We start from the raw sequence: 16,399 nt of genomic DNA on the forward strand, positions 1-16,399 counted from the left end.
TTGCCGTGTAGTAGACACTTGAAGAATCACGCGAGTGAAGTGTTGATCTGAAAGTGAAACCTTGGTTTTTGTTTTTGGTACATGTGTTCAACATCATATTGATTTTTCTATTCTAGTTTCTACTAGTTTTTATGATGTTTATTTTCTCAACTTATTGAGAAAAGTAGTTTTTCATAAACAATCACTAGTTGGTTTTTGTGTAAACTGATTTGTTTTCTAGTGATTATTTTGATATGAGGCATCACGCAAGTACTTGGTACTTGTGCATAAATATCTTTGTGTTATTTATTATTTTTATTTAATTATTCCACTGCGTAGTGTGTCTTGAAGTATTCACAACACTGAGAGATAACACTTAATCTGAAATTTATTTCGTCAAAACCCTAACATATCCCAACCCAATAAGGCATTCACGATGAAGATCAACCATACAAGAAAAATTCAAACCAATTTATAGGATGAATTAAAAAAAAATACATACACAATTGCAAAGAAGATCTTAAATTAAGTTGATATCACAGGGAGAAAGCACTCATCTTATCCATGTAATAAGCATTAGCCTATTCTTGGTTAGAAACAAATAGGTCTATATAAGGTATCCATAATATACCACGATAGGAGTCCTGCCAGTATGAACACCATTGGACCACTCCAGTAATGCAAATATCTTTGTCTTGTAATCTATTTTCCCATTAATTGACACTACGAATGACTGTTTTCTATTCAGTGTCGTAAAATCGAGAACTCTAGGCATGACGGTGATGTTATAATCCGAACTAGTGCTGGTGATTGCCTTGTATGTTGAATTTGTGGATCCTACATTTGTTACTGTTCTGTTGAACTGGGCTGAGAATGGTGTGCTCATGAAACTTTTAGAGAGGAATTGAAAAGTCATTGTTGGATAATTCAGATCGTTGGATGTCGATTTCTTGTCCGGACATATTATACTTGTTCCTAACATTTTGCTAAGCCTTGACGCGTCATGGATGGAGTTGCAAAGAAATTTGATATAATATTCTGGTGTGATATCATACACAAGGCCGGGGTCAACAGATTTGATGGGATCGATATGTTCTGCTTCGTAAGAAAATTCGCCATTTGGATCATTTGTGGCATTCATTCTCCATGCTATGAGATGAAAGAAAGAAAAGAGAGAATAAAAAAAAGAGTTGGCATACAAAAGAAAAGATGATCAGACTACACAATCTTTAAATTTCAGTCAAATCACCAATCGTCATGAGAGCTGATTTGATTGCAGAAGGGGACCAATCTGGGTGGAATGATTTAAGGTAAGCAACAGCGCCAACCACATGATAGTTATGTTTTTATTGCATTTGTTAGTGTTATTTTCTTGTTGTTTTGCATTAGTTTATAGGTTTTATTTTTGCAATTTGTTAGTATTGCATTTTCTGTGTTTGCATGATGGGATTCACATTTTTGTGGTTAGGTCGCATATTTTGGGCGGACTAGGACGGAGCTTTGAAGAAATGGAAAAACTGGAATTTCTGAAGATCTCTTCGCCGCTCGATCCACAGGATGTTGCAGATCGAGCGGGCGCCTTTACCTTGAGATAGTAATGTTGGAAGTTTTATGGCGCTCGATCTGCAGGATGTTGCCGATCGAGCGGGCGTCACTTTTCGGGAAATATTTTATAATTTTCGAAACGTTGTTATTTTATTCTCTAGCCTTTATTAGACTTTTATTTCGATTTTTAGGACTAATTATCAGATTTGGAGACTTTCTCTTGGAGGCTAGGTTTTATTCTTGAATTTTTATCTCTAGTTTTCTTCTTTTCTTTGAATTTTTATTGATTTGGATCATGAGTATTGTTGGCTAAACTTTTAATACTTGGTTGAGGGAGACGAAATCTTGATATATTTTATTCATGAGATTCGATTCGTAGTGTTTAATCTTTATTAAGTATCAATCTTTGATCTGTTTGATTTCATGTTTGTATTCGAGAATTTAGGATTGGCCATCTTAGAGTTTTGTATTGCGAACAATAGCTAAATTAGAATTCAAATCCGTAATTGTTTGAACAATCTAATTTGCGAAGCAACTACGTTTGATATTTTCTGCTGTTGAATTTATTAAATCGTAGGATCAATTATTGACTAGGCTAAATACAACCGCTGGTGTTTGTGTTGTCTAGGTTCGTCAGTTTTACTAGTTTGAATGCTACCGTGGATTTAAATCTGATCACTGGTATTGGGTTAACTTATGGGGTAAGGGTTAATTTAGAATGCTGTTTTCTAATTAACTAAAATTAAGGTGAAACATGAATTTGATTTTCAATGAAGAATATTTAATAGGATTAATTATTTTTAGAGATTCGATGATTGAATGAATGAATATCAAGGGTGTAGTCGACCGATACCAAGTCTCGTCTCTTATTGAATTTTTTCAGTTTATTATTCAATCTTGCATGTTAGTGAGTTTTCATTTCTTAAAGTTTTTAGTAGTTAATCTCAACCCTCAAAACCCCCTTTATTTATTGAGAACACATTAAATTTGCCTTTTCTCGTGAGAACGATCCCTACTCACACTACTACATTATTTGTTAATCTGATTGAGTCAGGTAATTTGGGCGTGACACGATTAAGCGCTACAAAATTTTGGCGCCGTTGCCGGGGAACGGTGTTAATTTATTGTGTTCCTTTTCTTTTTGTTTTATTTTGATTAATCTCACTTTCTGTTCTTTTCTTTGGTTCTAGTTCTCTCTAGTTCATGCTTTCAGGTGATTTTGCTGAAGAGGATTTTTTCTACGATCCGAAAATTGAAAGAACTTTGCATAGGCGAAGGCGAGAACTCCGTAGGCAACAACAAGAAGCCGCTGCTCGAGCTGCTTTTCCAGAAGAAGAGATGGCCGCTAATGCTAATGCAAACCTGAGTCTTAGACAATTGGGAAGTCCTGATCCCAATCAACAACTTTATGCATTACTTTTCCTACATTAGAAAATAATGCTACGTTTGAGCTTAAGTCTGGTTTAATTCACTTATTACCTGATTTTCATGGTCTTGCAGGTGAGAACCTGAATAAACACTTGATGGAATTACACGTGGTTTGCACGAGTATGAAACCCCATGGAGTGACAGAGGAGCAGATTCAGCTGAGGGCCTTTCCTTTCTCTTTGAAGAGTGCTGCTAAGGATTGGCTATATTACTTTCCCTCTGGTTCTATCACAACGTGGATGGAGATGAAAAGGATCTTTCTAGATAAATTTTTCCCAGCCTCTAGAGCTGCGAACATCCGGAAGGAAATTTATGGAATCAAGCAACATTCAGGGGAATCACTACACGAATATTGGGAGCGGTTCAAGAAGCTTTGCGCTAGCTGTCCGCAACACCAGATAAGTGAAAACCAGTTAATTCAATTATGCTATGAAGGTTTGTTACCTCATGTCAGGAGTATGCTAGATGCGGCGAGTGGAGGTGTTTTCATGGATAAAACGCCGGTACAAGCGAGAAATTTAATTGAAAACATGGCTGCCAATTCTCAACAATTCGGCACCAACAGGAATGAGCATGTACCAAGGAAGAACAATGAGGTAAATGTCTCTTTCCTTGAACAATAATTAATTTAATTGACGACTCTTGTGCGTCAGATGGCTGTAGGGAATGGACAGACTGCAAAGGCATGTGGGATTTGTGCTGCAGTGGGACACGCTACTGATATGTGTCCCACATTTCAAGAAAATTTGGTTGAACAGATTAATGCTACGGGGGTATTTCCTGGACCACCGCAGTGGAAATATGATCCCTATTCCAACACATACAATCCTGGTTGGAAGGATCATCCCAATCTGAGATATGGGAAACCTCAAGCAAATCAATCGGGGCCTCAAGCACCACCATATAATCAAAATTATAGGCCGCCGTATCCTCAACAGCAACAGCAGCGACCTCAGATACCAACACCAGGTGAGTTTCTCGAAAATATAGTTAAGGAACTTGCCACTAACACTGAAGCTTTTCAACAGGAAACAAGAGCAAGTATCCAGAACATGAACACCCAGATGGGACAGCTCGCCACCGCCATCAACAAGCTAGAAGCACAACATTCCAATGCTCTACCATCTCAAACAATTCCAAACCCAAGAGAAAACGCAAGTGCAATCACTCTAAGGAATGGGAAGGAGTTGAAGATCAAGGAAAAAGAAGTGGAGACTTCACCCAAGGATAAACAACAAGAAGAGCCAAAGGCGACTGATGGAGAAACATCCAAGGAAGAAGCGCCAAGAGGTAAGTTTCCTCCACTTTCTGAATATAATCCTGTCGCCCCTTTTCCCTTAGCACTTAAAGAATCTAGAAAAAATGAAGGGATAAAAGATCTTTATGAGACTTTTTGTAGATGTGAGGTGAATATTCCGTTGCTAGATGCTATTAAGCAGGTACCTCGATACGCGAAGTTCTTGAAGGAGTTGTGTACAGCAAAGAGGAAACAAACATTGAAAGGCTGTCAAAAAGTGGAACTTGGCGAGAATGTCTCTGCTATGATCCAACGGAAATTGCCTGCAAAATGCAAGGATCCAGGTATGTTTTCTATCCCATGCACTATAGGGAATGTTAGACTTGAGAAGGTCATGCTAGATCTAGGAGCATCAATCAACGTTATGCCTTATTCTATATATGCATCATTGAAACTTGGCCCATTGAACAAAACTGGAATTGTTATCCAGTTAGCTGATAGGTCTAATGCATACCCTAGAGGAGTAGTAGAAGATGTGTTGGTGCAAGTCAATGAATTGGTGTTTCCTGTAGATTTTTATGTGCTAGACATGGAAAACGGTGATCATAATAGTCCTATTTTGTTAGGCAGACCATTTTTGAAAACTTCCATGACAAAAATTGATGTTCACAGTGGCACACTTACTATGGAATTCTATGGCGAGATTGTGAAATTTAATATTTATGATGCCATGAAATTTCCTGATAGTGATTATTGTGTATTTTCTGTTGATATTGTGTATTTCTTGGCCCAAGATTATTGTGAGCATGCAGGGAAAGATGAGCTAGAGGTGGCTATTACAGCACCCATTATACAGACGGAAGATGGAATTCGATGCAGTCAAGAAGTGAAAGAGATTGAGAAACTTCTGAATAATTCACCTGAGCTACCTCAGTCAGGTAATGTCTCTTACTTATCTTTGCCAATCTCTAATACTAGGCATCTTCCACCTGTTTTGCAGGCACCAGTGGTCGAACTGAAGACGCTTCCAAACCATCTGAAGTATGTTTTCCTTGGTAAAGGAGAAACACTACCGGTTATCATCTCCAACAGTTTGGAAGTCGATCAAGAGGAGCAATTAGTCAAGGTGTTACAAGAGCACAAGACTGCTATTGGATGGACCATAGCAGACATTAAGAGAATCAGCCCTTCCACATGCATGCACCGAATATTGATGGAGGAAGGAGCAAACCCCTCACGTCAGCCGCAACGCAAACTGAATCCACCAATGATGGAGGTGGTAAAGGCTGAAATTTTGAAGCTACTTGAAGTTGGGGTGATCTACCCAATTTCTGACAGTCAGTGGGTCAGTCCGGTACAAGTGGTACCAAAGAAAACCGGAATTACTGTGGTGAAGAACAAGGATGACGAGATGGTTCCCTCCCGTATTCAAAATGGGTGGAGGGTTTGTATTGATTATAGGAAGCTGAATGCCGGAACCCGAAAGGACCACTTTCCTTTACCCTTTATTGATCAAATGATTGAAAGGTTAGCGTGTCATCCTTACTATTGATTTCTTGATGGATATTCTGGTTATTTTCAGATTGCTATCGCGCCAGAGGATCAGGAAAAGACGACGTTCACATGCCCGTTTGGCACCTTTGCATATCGATGGATGCCCTTTGGACTTTGCAATTCACCGGCCACTTTCCAACGGTGTATGGTTAGTATTTTTTCGGACTTTATTGAGCATATCTTAGAAGTTTTCATGGATGACTTCACTGTCTATGGTGATTCCTTTGAAAAATGTCTATCTAACCTTGCACTTGTCCTTAAGAGGTGTATCGAAACCAACCTAGTTTTAAATTCTGAAAAATGTCATTTTATGATTGGGCAAGGTGTGGTTTTGGGTCATGTTGTGTCATCTAAGGGCATAGAGGTAGATAGGGCTAAAATTGATATCATTCAGTCTCTCCCTTATCCCAAATGTGTGCGGGAAGTGCGTTCTTTTCTTGGCCATGCAGGTTTTTACAAGAGGTACATCCAAGATTTTGCCAAGATCGCATCCCCCATGTGCAAGATATTACAAAAAAATGTGTCATTTGAGTTTAATGAGTCATGCAAATCATCCTTTGACAAATTGAAGAACTCCTTGACATCTGCACCAATAATCCAACCACCGGATTGGAGCCAGCCATTCGAGATTATGTGTGACGCCAGTGACTATGCCGTTGGCGCTGTTTTATGCCAGAAAGTTGGGAAAGCATCGCATGCTATTTATTACACTTTGCGTATACTGAACGATGCCCAACGAAATTATTCCACTACTGAAAAGGAGCTTTTAGCTGTTGTTTTTGCATTAGAAAAATTTCGCTCCTATTTACTTGGTGCTAAAGTTATTGTTTACTCTGACCATGCAGCTCTTCGTTTTCTGATGGCGAAGAAAGAGGCAAAACCAAGACTGATCCGGTGGATACTACTTATGAGCGAATTTGATGTGGAAATTAAGGACAAAAGAGGGGCCGAGAATCAAGTTGCTGACCACTTGAGATGTCTAGTTCATGTTGATGAGGAGCTGAATTTGCGAGAAGAATTTCCTGATGAACAACTGTTTTCGGCGAGCGCCGAATTACCATGGTACGCAAATATTGTGAATTATTTAGTTACTAATGGTTTCCCCTCTGAATTTTCCAAGGCGCAAAGAGACAAAGTGCGAAGAGATGCGAAGTATTATGTGTGGGATGATCCATACTTGTGGAAACACTGCGCTAATCAAGTGATACGTCGATGTGTACCTGCGAGCGAGGTAATCCCTATCCTCACGTTTTGTCATTCTTATGCGCCGAAAAAGACGTCAAGGAAGGTGTTGGATAGCGGATTTTTCTGGCCTTCCTTATTTTGAGACGCGTACATGTTCTGTAAGTCGTGCGCTCAATGACAAAAGACAGGTAACATCTCCCAATGAAAGGAGATGCCCCAACAACCTATTCTAGTTTGTGAGATCTTTGATGTTTGGGGCATCGACTTCATGGGACCCTTCCCGAGTTCATATGGTTATATTTATATATTACTTGCTGTGGATTATGTCTCAAAGTGGGTGGAAGCAAAAGCCGCCCGTACTGACGATTCTCAAGTTGTTGCAGAGTTTATCAAGCATAACATTTTCTCTAGGTTTGGAATTCCAAGAGCCCTCATTAGTGATAGAGGTACACACTTCTGCAACCGGACCATGGCGAGTTTGCTTAAAGAATACCATGTGACCCACAGAATTTCCACTGCATATCATCCACAATCCAACGGTAAAGCTGAGGTATCAAACAGAGAGATCAAATCTATCCTCGAAAAGACCGTGAATCCTACAAGAAAGGATTGGAGCTTACGTTTGGATGATGCCTTGTGGGTGTATAGAACCGCGTTTAAGACGCCGATTGGAATGTCTCCATATCGGTTGATTTTTGGGAAACCATGTCATCTGCCGGTGGAATTGGAGTATAGAGCCTATTGGGCTATCAAACATTTTAACATGCAGATGGATGAGAGCGGCGAGCACCGAAAGCTGCAGTTGCAAGAATTGGAAGAGATCCGAAATGATGCCTATGCTACCTCTAAGATTTACAAGGACAAAACAAAGGCCTTCCATGACAAGATGATCTCTCGACGGAACTTCGAAGTCGGTCAGAAAGTTTTGCTCTATCATTCAAGACTTTGGTTGTTTCTAGGTAAGTTACTTTCGCGTTGGAATGGACCTTTTGTTGTAACTAATGTCTTTCCTCATGGTGCAGTCGAAATTCAAAGTTTGGACACATCCAAAACATTCAAGGTGAATGGCCACCGTCTTAAGCATTACTATGAAGGAGTCCAAGTGAACATCGGAGAGGACGAGCATGATATCACTCTTGATGCTCCGCCAAATGTCAACTAAATCACGGCATGCAGTCGAGCTATAGACTGACTACAAATTTAGCGCTGACTGGGAGGCAACCCAGTGTTTCTTTCCCTTTTGCTTTTACTCGTTTTTATATTTTTTTTTCCTTTATTTTTTTTTTCTTTTTCCTTAGTTTTAATTTTATTTCCAGTTTTTTTTCTTGTTTTTCCGAAATTTTGAAAAAGCCGAAAATATTTTTTTTTCTTTGGCTCGCTCAATTGGCAAGAGCTTGCGGATCGAGCGAGCGCTTTTTTGTTGGAGACAGTGATTTTATGTTTTTTGTCTCGCTCGATCCGCAACATTTTGCGGATCGAGCGAGCGTGCTTTTCTTCGGGACAGTAAGTCGCTTATTTTTTGTCGCTCGATCCGCAACATCTTGCCGATCGAGCGACAGCCTTTTTACGTTAATTAAAACCCAGAATCCCCTTTCCCTCTATCATTCCCTCTATTCTATCTTCCAAAGACTTAAATCCCCAAAATACTTTCTACCAATTTACCTCCTTAAATTCATCTTTATTTCTCTTAATCCGCAGGAATTAGTCGAGGGAAGGACCACCGCACTCTAGTCGCCATCATCTCCGATCATCTTCTCCAGTCTTCTCCTTCGTCGGAAATCTCACGATCGGCACCCCATCTTCTCGCGCATGGCCATCATCTCCGATCATCCTCTTCGTTCATTTGTAGGACTTTCTACTGCTCCATCTTCCTTCTCGGTTCCGTTTAGACGCAAAATCTTCTCAGAGGCACCGGATTCTTTTCGCACGCCAAGTGTTCGACGTATTGCATCCTTCACTCGGTGCTATCTTCATACTTTACATGGGACCTAAACGCGTACGAAGTCAAGGAGAGTCCTCTTCTCGAGTCGCTGCTCGATCTTTTGCCAACTTCACCGGGCTCTTTGTCAATGACGCCGCTCGTGATCGTTACATCACTACCAAGGCAAGTAGTTCACCCATTCCTAAATGTGGTTTTGAGTTAGACTTGGCCTATCTTGATATTCTTAGGACTATTCAAGAGCGGGGTTGGACAAAATTCTGCGAGCCACCTCCTCCGGCTGTAGTCCCGCTTGTTCGTGAATTCTATGCGAATGCAGCAAAGAGAACAGATAGAAAGGCATTTGTTAGGGGGAAACTATTTTCTTTTTTGCCCCATGAGTTGAATGCTTTATTTGAAATACCAGAGGTGGACGATTCGCTCTATCAAAGCCTACACGACGGCCCGGATTTGGATGAGTTTCTTGAAAAACTAGCATACCCTGGAGCTACATGGGTTGACCCAGTTTCTATCGTGAACTTCAAGGAGCGGTTCTTACGTGTGCTTCCTGCCTCGTGGTATGCTTTCGTGATTCGGTGTCTGATGCCGATATTACATTCAAGCGATGTCAATCTTGACCGCGCTACACTTCTTTATACGCTTGAAATAGGAGCACCAATTAATGTGGGGCGTGACCTTCATAGTGAGATTCACAGATCAATCCATAATGTCACAGTGGGTCTCTACTTTCCCATGATCATCACCTGTCTATGCATACGCGCCGAGGTTGTTGTTTGGAATGATGAAGAGTGGTTGCAGCCTCAGCAACCACTCGACTCCGCCTTTATCGAAGCCAAGAGAGCGCATCGTGTCAAGCATTTTATGAGGGACGACCACTTCCAACAACCGCCAGCCCCCCAAAGGCCGCCTCTACCTCCTCGTCACTCTCAAGCCGATTCCATCCATGAGCTCACTGCCTACGCTCACCATCAGGATGCTTATAATACGGTGGTGGCTCACAATTTGCAAGCGGTGGATTCTTTATTGCGGAATCTCACATTGAACTTTGGTCTTGATCAAAATGCCGTTCCAGCCACTCTCCCATTCCCGCCACCTTTCCCTTTCCAGTATGCCTCTCCTGTCCTTCCTCCGGAGGCTGAAGGGGAAGATGCCGCAGACCTGTAAACCAGGGGAGTCCCGTTTTTTGTTTTTGCATTTCATTCTGTTTAGTTGTTTGGTTGAGTTTTGTGTTGTCTTTCATTGAGGACAATGTTTCGTTTATGTGTGGGAGGGTGCATTCATGCATGCATTTCATTGCATTGTTGTTTTTGTTGCGTTGTTGCATTTAGTTTGTTTTTGGATTTTATCATTCTGTTGCATTCTGTATTGAGTTGAGAAGGAAACGTGTAGCCTGGCCAATGATGACGCTTTGTTTGTGAATTACATGCCTATCTGACAAGTTTTTGCACTGATGGAACTTAGTAGACGAGTGAACTCTTACATACTCTGTGAATTACACTCAAATCTGAATTTTGAAACATACAAACGTGGATAGGATTGAGGCATTGTTTGGATTCTTTGGGCCTAACTTCTCTTGAATTTTTTTCCTTAGATGCCCGTTGAGCTTTCACATATATATGAGCACATGAGGTGCATATTTCTGAAATTTGTGCAAAATCATCGTTTACTGTTGATGATTTCTCTTTTCTTCACTGATTAATATTTGTATGAGTTGATTGTGAATTGAGACATGTCTAGAATTAGTTCAAACACCCTTCGAGGCGAAATACGGGTAAACTGTGACTTAGGAGTGATGTTGGCAATTTTTCTGAATTTGTTTGAGCTTTTCTAGCCACCCACTTTATTAATTATCCCTAGTACCTTGTTTGAGCCTGATTGAAAAACGAATGGCATGCGTGCAAATGTGTGGTAAACCCTCGTTCGGCATTATTTCAAGGTCCTAAAACTACTACCTATAGCCTAAACACTGTTTCCTACCTTTAAGGGAGTGAGTTGAATGTTGAAATCATTTTATGCTCCTGCTCTGAATGGTTAATATGGAATGTTGTGATGATAGCTTGAAAGAAAAAGAAAAATAGTAGTGAAAAAGTGGGGAAAAAAAGAGAAAAAAAAGAAAAGAAGGGAAATTAAATGGTGAAAAGCATTAGAAAAAAAATTGTGGAGATCAATGAAGTGAAAAATGGTGTGAAAACTGAATGAAAAAGGAGTGAACTCTAAAGATAGACATAATTTACTCCCTCTTTGAATCCTTTTTCTTTATTGTAGCTATAAGCCAAGCCTACATTATAAGCCAATTAAGACCTATTGACCGAGTCACAGTCGCCCAATATACTAGTGGAGAGGGGTTGCGAGAATTTTGCCTATGGACTGTCGATTGACACTATTGATGAGTATGAATTTTTTTTATCAAAACACGTACACACTAGATTTCTTTGTGTTTAACCGATTGTGAGTGTGTTGATTTGATTTATATTCATTATAATCCTGTGAAACCATGAAAAATCCTCATGATCTATGAATGTGTGAATTGAATTTGGAGGAGTGTGTTTTGAACTTGAGTTGCGGGGTTTATAAGTTTGTGAAGTGAAATCCGTCTGGTTTTAAAATTTTCAAAACAATGTGAGTTGGATGGGTGAATGTGAAAAGTTTGAAAAAAATGAACTGAGGCCAGTACTGCGTAGTATTTCTTGATTCTTGTTTGCATATTTTATCTTGTATGACTTGCTCGAGGGCGAGCAAGGAGTAAGTGTGGGGGTATTTGATAGTTATGTTTTTATGCATTTGTTAGTGTCATTTTGTTGTTGTTTTGCATTAGTTTACAGGTTTTATTTTTGCAATTTGTTAGTATTGCATTTTCTGTGTTTGCATGATGGGATTCTCGTTTTTGTGGTTAGGTCGCATATTTTGGGCGGACTAGGACGGAGCTTTGAAGCAATGGAAAAACTGGAATTTCTGAAGATCTCTTCGCCGCTTGATCCGCAGGATGTTGCTGATCGAGCGGGCGCCTTTACCTTGAAACAGTAACGTTGGAAGTTTTATGCCGCTCGATTTGCAGGAGTTTACCGATCGAGCGGCACTCGTTTATGCCAGGCAGTAGCTTTAGGATTTTTACACCGCTCGATCTGCAGGATGTTGCCGATCGAGCGAGCGTCACTTTCTGGGAAACATTTTATAATTTTGGAAACTTTGTTATTTTATTCTCTAACCTTTATTAGACTTTTATTTCGGGTTTTAGGACTAATTATCAGATTTGGAGACTCTCTCTTGGAGGCTAGGTTTTATTCTTGAATTTTTATCTCTAGTTTTCTTCTTTTCTTTGAATTTTTATTGATTTGGATCATGAGTATTGTTGGCTAAACTTTTAATACTTGGTTGAGGGAGAAAAAATCTTGATATATTTTATTCATAAGATTCGATTCGTAGTGTTTAATCTTTATTAAGTATCAATCTTTGATCTGTTTGATTTCATATTTGTATGCGAGATTTTAGGATTGTCCATCTTAGAGTTTTTGAAAGAGTGGGTGCCCGGTGAGCCAACTTGTGGCTAAGGGCTTTTATGACTCTATGTATAAACAATCTTTTGTTTAATATAATTTACACTTTTATAATGGCATTTACTTTATCTTTTATCATATTATTATGTTGTGACATACTATAAGATGTTTAGATGAAGACCTTGAATATACTATAGTATATGTAAGATGTGGTGGCACATGGGGATGACTATCATGAAACACATCTTATAGTCACTGTATATTCTAAACAGCTCCTAGTCGATTGAGCCGTCCGTTAATAAGGATAAGGATCGCTCGAGATTGAGACTAGCATTTGCGATGCCGAGTACCACGTTTCATTGGTATGGAACATAGAGATGTTCAAAGCATGCAAATGGATATTCATACGATGAATGATCGAACTACCCTATCCGGACTTTCCAAGTGGTTATCACTTATCGAGTGGATAAAGTCCGCGGTTTTGGTTGTACACCATTAGTCCTTACTACTTGAAACATCATTGAGACTCTATATGCTAGTACTGTACTTTGACTCGTTTACCGACTCTATTGGGGTCATCAGGTGTCGGGATTGGGTACAGTTACGACACATATAGGAGTCGATGCTTTGTTGTCAAGGATTCACCACATACTTGCGAGTGTGGATATCCTATGCAATATGAGGAGATATTAGTGTGACGAATCTCTGGCCAGAGTACATGATGTGTTTTAAGAAATGGTTTCTTAGTAGCACATGCAATGTCACTATTTGATCTTCAAGACGCATTGCATAGTTATCGAATCTCGAACGACTCTCGATTTACCAATAGTTGTTGATTCGATCGGGATATATGGATGAAGGGACCGTACTGTACGCTAACCAAAATCTATTGGTTCTTGCAGGCACTATCAGTGATACCTAGGGAATCATGGGGCGATGTTGCTAGGCGCTCTTACCATGATTCGATGGGCAAGTCGGAAATTGTTGTTCCGAGTCACAAGGAGTTGTGAGCCCACGGCTAGCTGTATCCCTGAACCATTGAGGGTCACACAAGTAATGGATTTTTAATCCCCGTTGAGATAATTAAATTTAAAGAGTTAAATTTAGTGAATAAAGAAGTGGGACTTCTTATTTAAGAGTAGAGGGAGTAAGATTTCCTAAAATGACATAGTGATGGACATTTTTGGAAACCACTGAATTCGGATTCAGAAAATTTATCTTGACTTTAAAAGATGCAGAAATGGTTTCTGTGCACATTGGTGAAATTGGTTTATCAATCTGAGTCACGATGAATTTTATATTAATTTCTGACAATGCGGGCTTTGCTTGTCAGGCTTGAAATTATGACTAATGGGCCCTAAGCTGTTAGCAGCCCACATTATAAATAAGTTATTGCAGTACAGAAATTACACACAACTTACACTCAGATTTTCGAAAACCCTAGCCTCCAGTCTAGGAATTTCGGCCGCCCCCGCCCTCTCTGTCTTAGAGAATTTTCAGTCTGCGAATTTCGAATTTGCAGTCTGTATTAGCAGATCATATCTGTTCTATCTCTTCGTAGAAACTTCTGATAGACTTTCTAGTGTAGTCTATCAGAGGGATTAAACTTCTGTTCGTGGACCTGATTGAAGAATTGTTCGTTCATCAGTTCCTGGGATATACAACAAGAGCAGTTTAATCTGTTGGTGTCCATAATCTCGTTTTGAGATTTTAAGGTAAAATTTATATTGTTTAAATTTTATATTATCAATTTTAATCGTAGGAATTTGATACCCATATGGAATCGTTCCATATAAAAATTTAAAACTTCCGCTGCACCGGGTATCACTTTCTTTTTCGATCCGGAGAATGACCGTGTTCCAACAGTGGTATCAGAGCCAGGCTCTTCTCGGATTTTACGATTAAAATTTTATCGATTGTACAAAGCCTCGATTTTTCAGAAAAATAAAACGGAAAAGAAAAAAAAAATTTATTTTCGGGCTGCCCGCTGCCCGAAGGCAGCGAGCAGCACCGCGTGCAGCCCTGCGCGAGCTAGGGCAAGCGTTGCCCTAGCCCGCGCAGCTGGGCCGCATGGAGCGGCCCAGCGGCTGGGCTGGACGAGTCCAGCCCAGCGACGGGCGGGCAGCCCGGGATTGTCCCGGGCTACCCAGAAATTTTTTTTAAAAAATTAAATTTTTTCGTGAATTATGAATTCTAGCCCAAAATGGTTTTGGGCCCAGTTTTTGGCCCGATTGAAAATTGTTTCAGTTGGTCCACGAGGCAATGGGTCAAAATTGTTTGAGCCCAAAATTTTTAAGAAAATTAATTTTTGGATAAATTTTGAATTTTGGAAATTTATAAATTTAATCCCATAAATTAAATTTTTAATTATTAATTTTGGTACAATTGATAATAAAATATGATTTTATGTATAAAATTGGATTTTATATGTAAAATATGATTTTATGGATAAACTAGATAAAATATGATTTTATATATAAAATAATATTTTATGTATGAAATATGATTTTATCTATTTATAATTATTGCCATTGCATGATATCCAATAAATTAATTTTTGAATTAAATATTATTGGATAAGGATGATCGATTGCCATGACCAATATTGTAGGTGTATGTTAGGTTGTTTACATTTGACTTTATCATTGATTGTTGGGTTTTATTAATGGGCCTTGTTTATGGCCCAAATTTGATTTTATCATATTTAATAAAAGTGGGCCTGGTTTATGGCCCGTTTCCACCCCTATAATGTATCCCTTTATTTGTCATAGTAATTTATTTTAAATTCACTAGAAATAATGGGAGTTTTTGAAGATGGAGGTGGGACCAGCAAGCAATGATAAAGACTGAAAAAATGTAAATTGGAAGCACAATGTAATAGGATTGCATTGCATACTTGCATATCACCTAGGATTGGACTTAGAATCGTGATTGGCAACCACAGGTCGATTATTAATGGGATCGATCATCCTAAAATATAATATATGATATTATCGTTGTATGCATGTTTAGACTAAATTGTATGAATCCCGCAAGCATACAAATTTTAAATGATGAGACAAATTTTCAAAATTAAAATCCCTCATTTTAAATATGATTTAAAATTGATATCAAGATAAATAAAGGAAATTTAAATATTGTTTAAATGTTCCTACCTTCCATCAACGATAAATGTATGAGATGCTACCCGCGGATACGGTCCGGCTCATATTATTGGGGGGGCCCGTTCGTCGGAAAGCTGTACATTGGATCGACACATGTTGTAAGTTGGATGGAACTCCCATGGGATTGGCTCATATTATTGGGGATCCACATGGCAACCGTCCATCACAACTTAATATTGATGGGTCATCTTGACATGTCACAATAAACGGCGTCATATTATTGGGCTCTTATTGGACATGAGGTAAAAACATGGAGATTTCTTTGGAAGCAATTGGGCTCTACCTTTTGAAAATTATGGTTGGCTGATATTATTCGGGACTATAGTTTGTCAATTGGACTCCATGTTCCCACTAAAGAAAATGTTTCTCGTTTTCACTAGAGGGTAGTGAAATCGTTAAAACAGTGGGAGTGAGATTCATAAAATAAATTTCGCCTATTTTATGTCTTAGTAAATTAATTAAACAATAACTGATTATTGTCTATTTCTTTTCAGTATTTCATTAAGATGAATTCGCGCAATCCACTATTCTCTATTCTCGAACAAAATAAACTGACTAGCGCAAACTATACGGAATGGTTTCGTAAGTTGAAGATTGTCTTGACCTCGGAGAAGATGTTCTACGTGTTAGAAAAATCTCCTCCGAAGGAAGCACCAGCTGATATAAGTCCGGAAGAGTTGGCCAAACTTGATAAATGGTGGGACCATGATATCAAGGCCAAATGCTATATGCAAGCTTCGATGTCTGATGAACTCCAGAGGCGATTTGAGGATACCGTGAATGCTGCTGACATTCACGTACAACTCAAGAAACTTTTTGGGGCTCAATCGAGAGCTTAAAGGTTTGCTACTGTAAAAGAGTTAATGACGTGTCG

At 39.2% G+C, this 16,399-nt stretch overlaps 1 pseudogene; it reads right to left on the minus strand.

The window, feature by feature from the left end:
- Positions 1 to 586: 586 nt before the first annotated feature.
- The window catches only part of LOC140889536 (subtilisin-like protease SBT4.13), a 62,727-nt pseudogene continuing 46,914 nt past the window's right edge, over positions 587 to 16,399 (minus strand).

This window comes from Henckelia pumila, chromosome 3 (assembly GCF_033568475.1).
Source record: "Henckelia pumila isolate YLH828 chromosome 3, ASM3356847v2, whole genome shotgun sequence".
Taxonomy (NCBI): Eukaryota; Viridiplantae; Streptophyta; class Magnoliopsida; order Lamiales; family Gesneriaceae; genus Henckelia; species Henckelia pumila.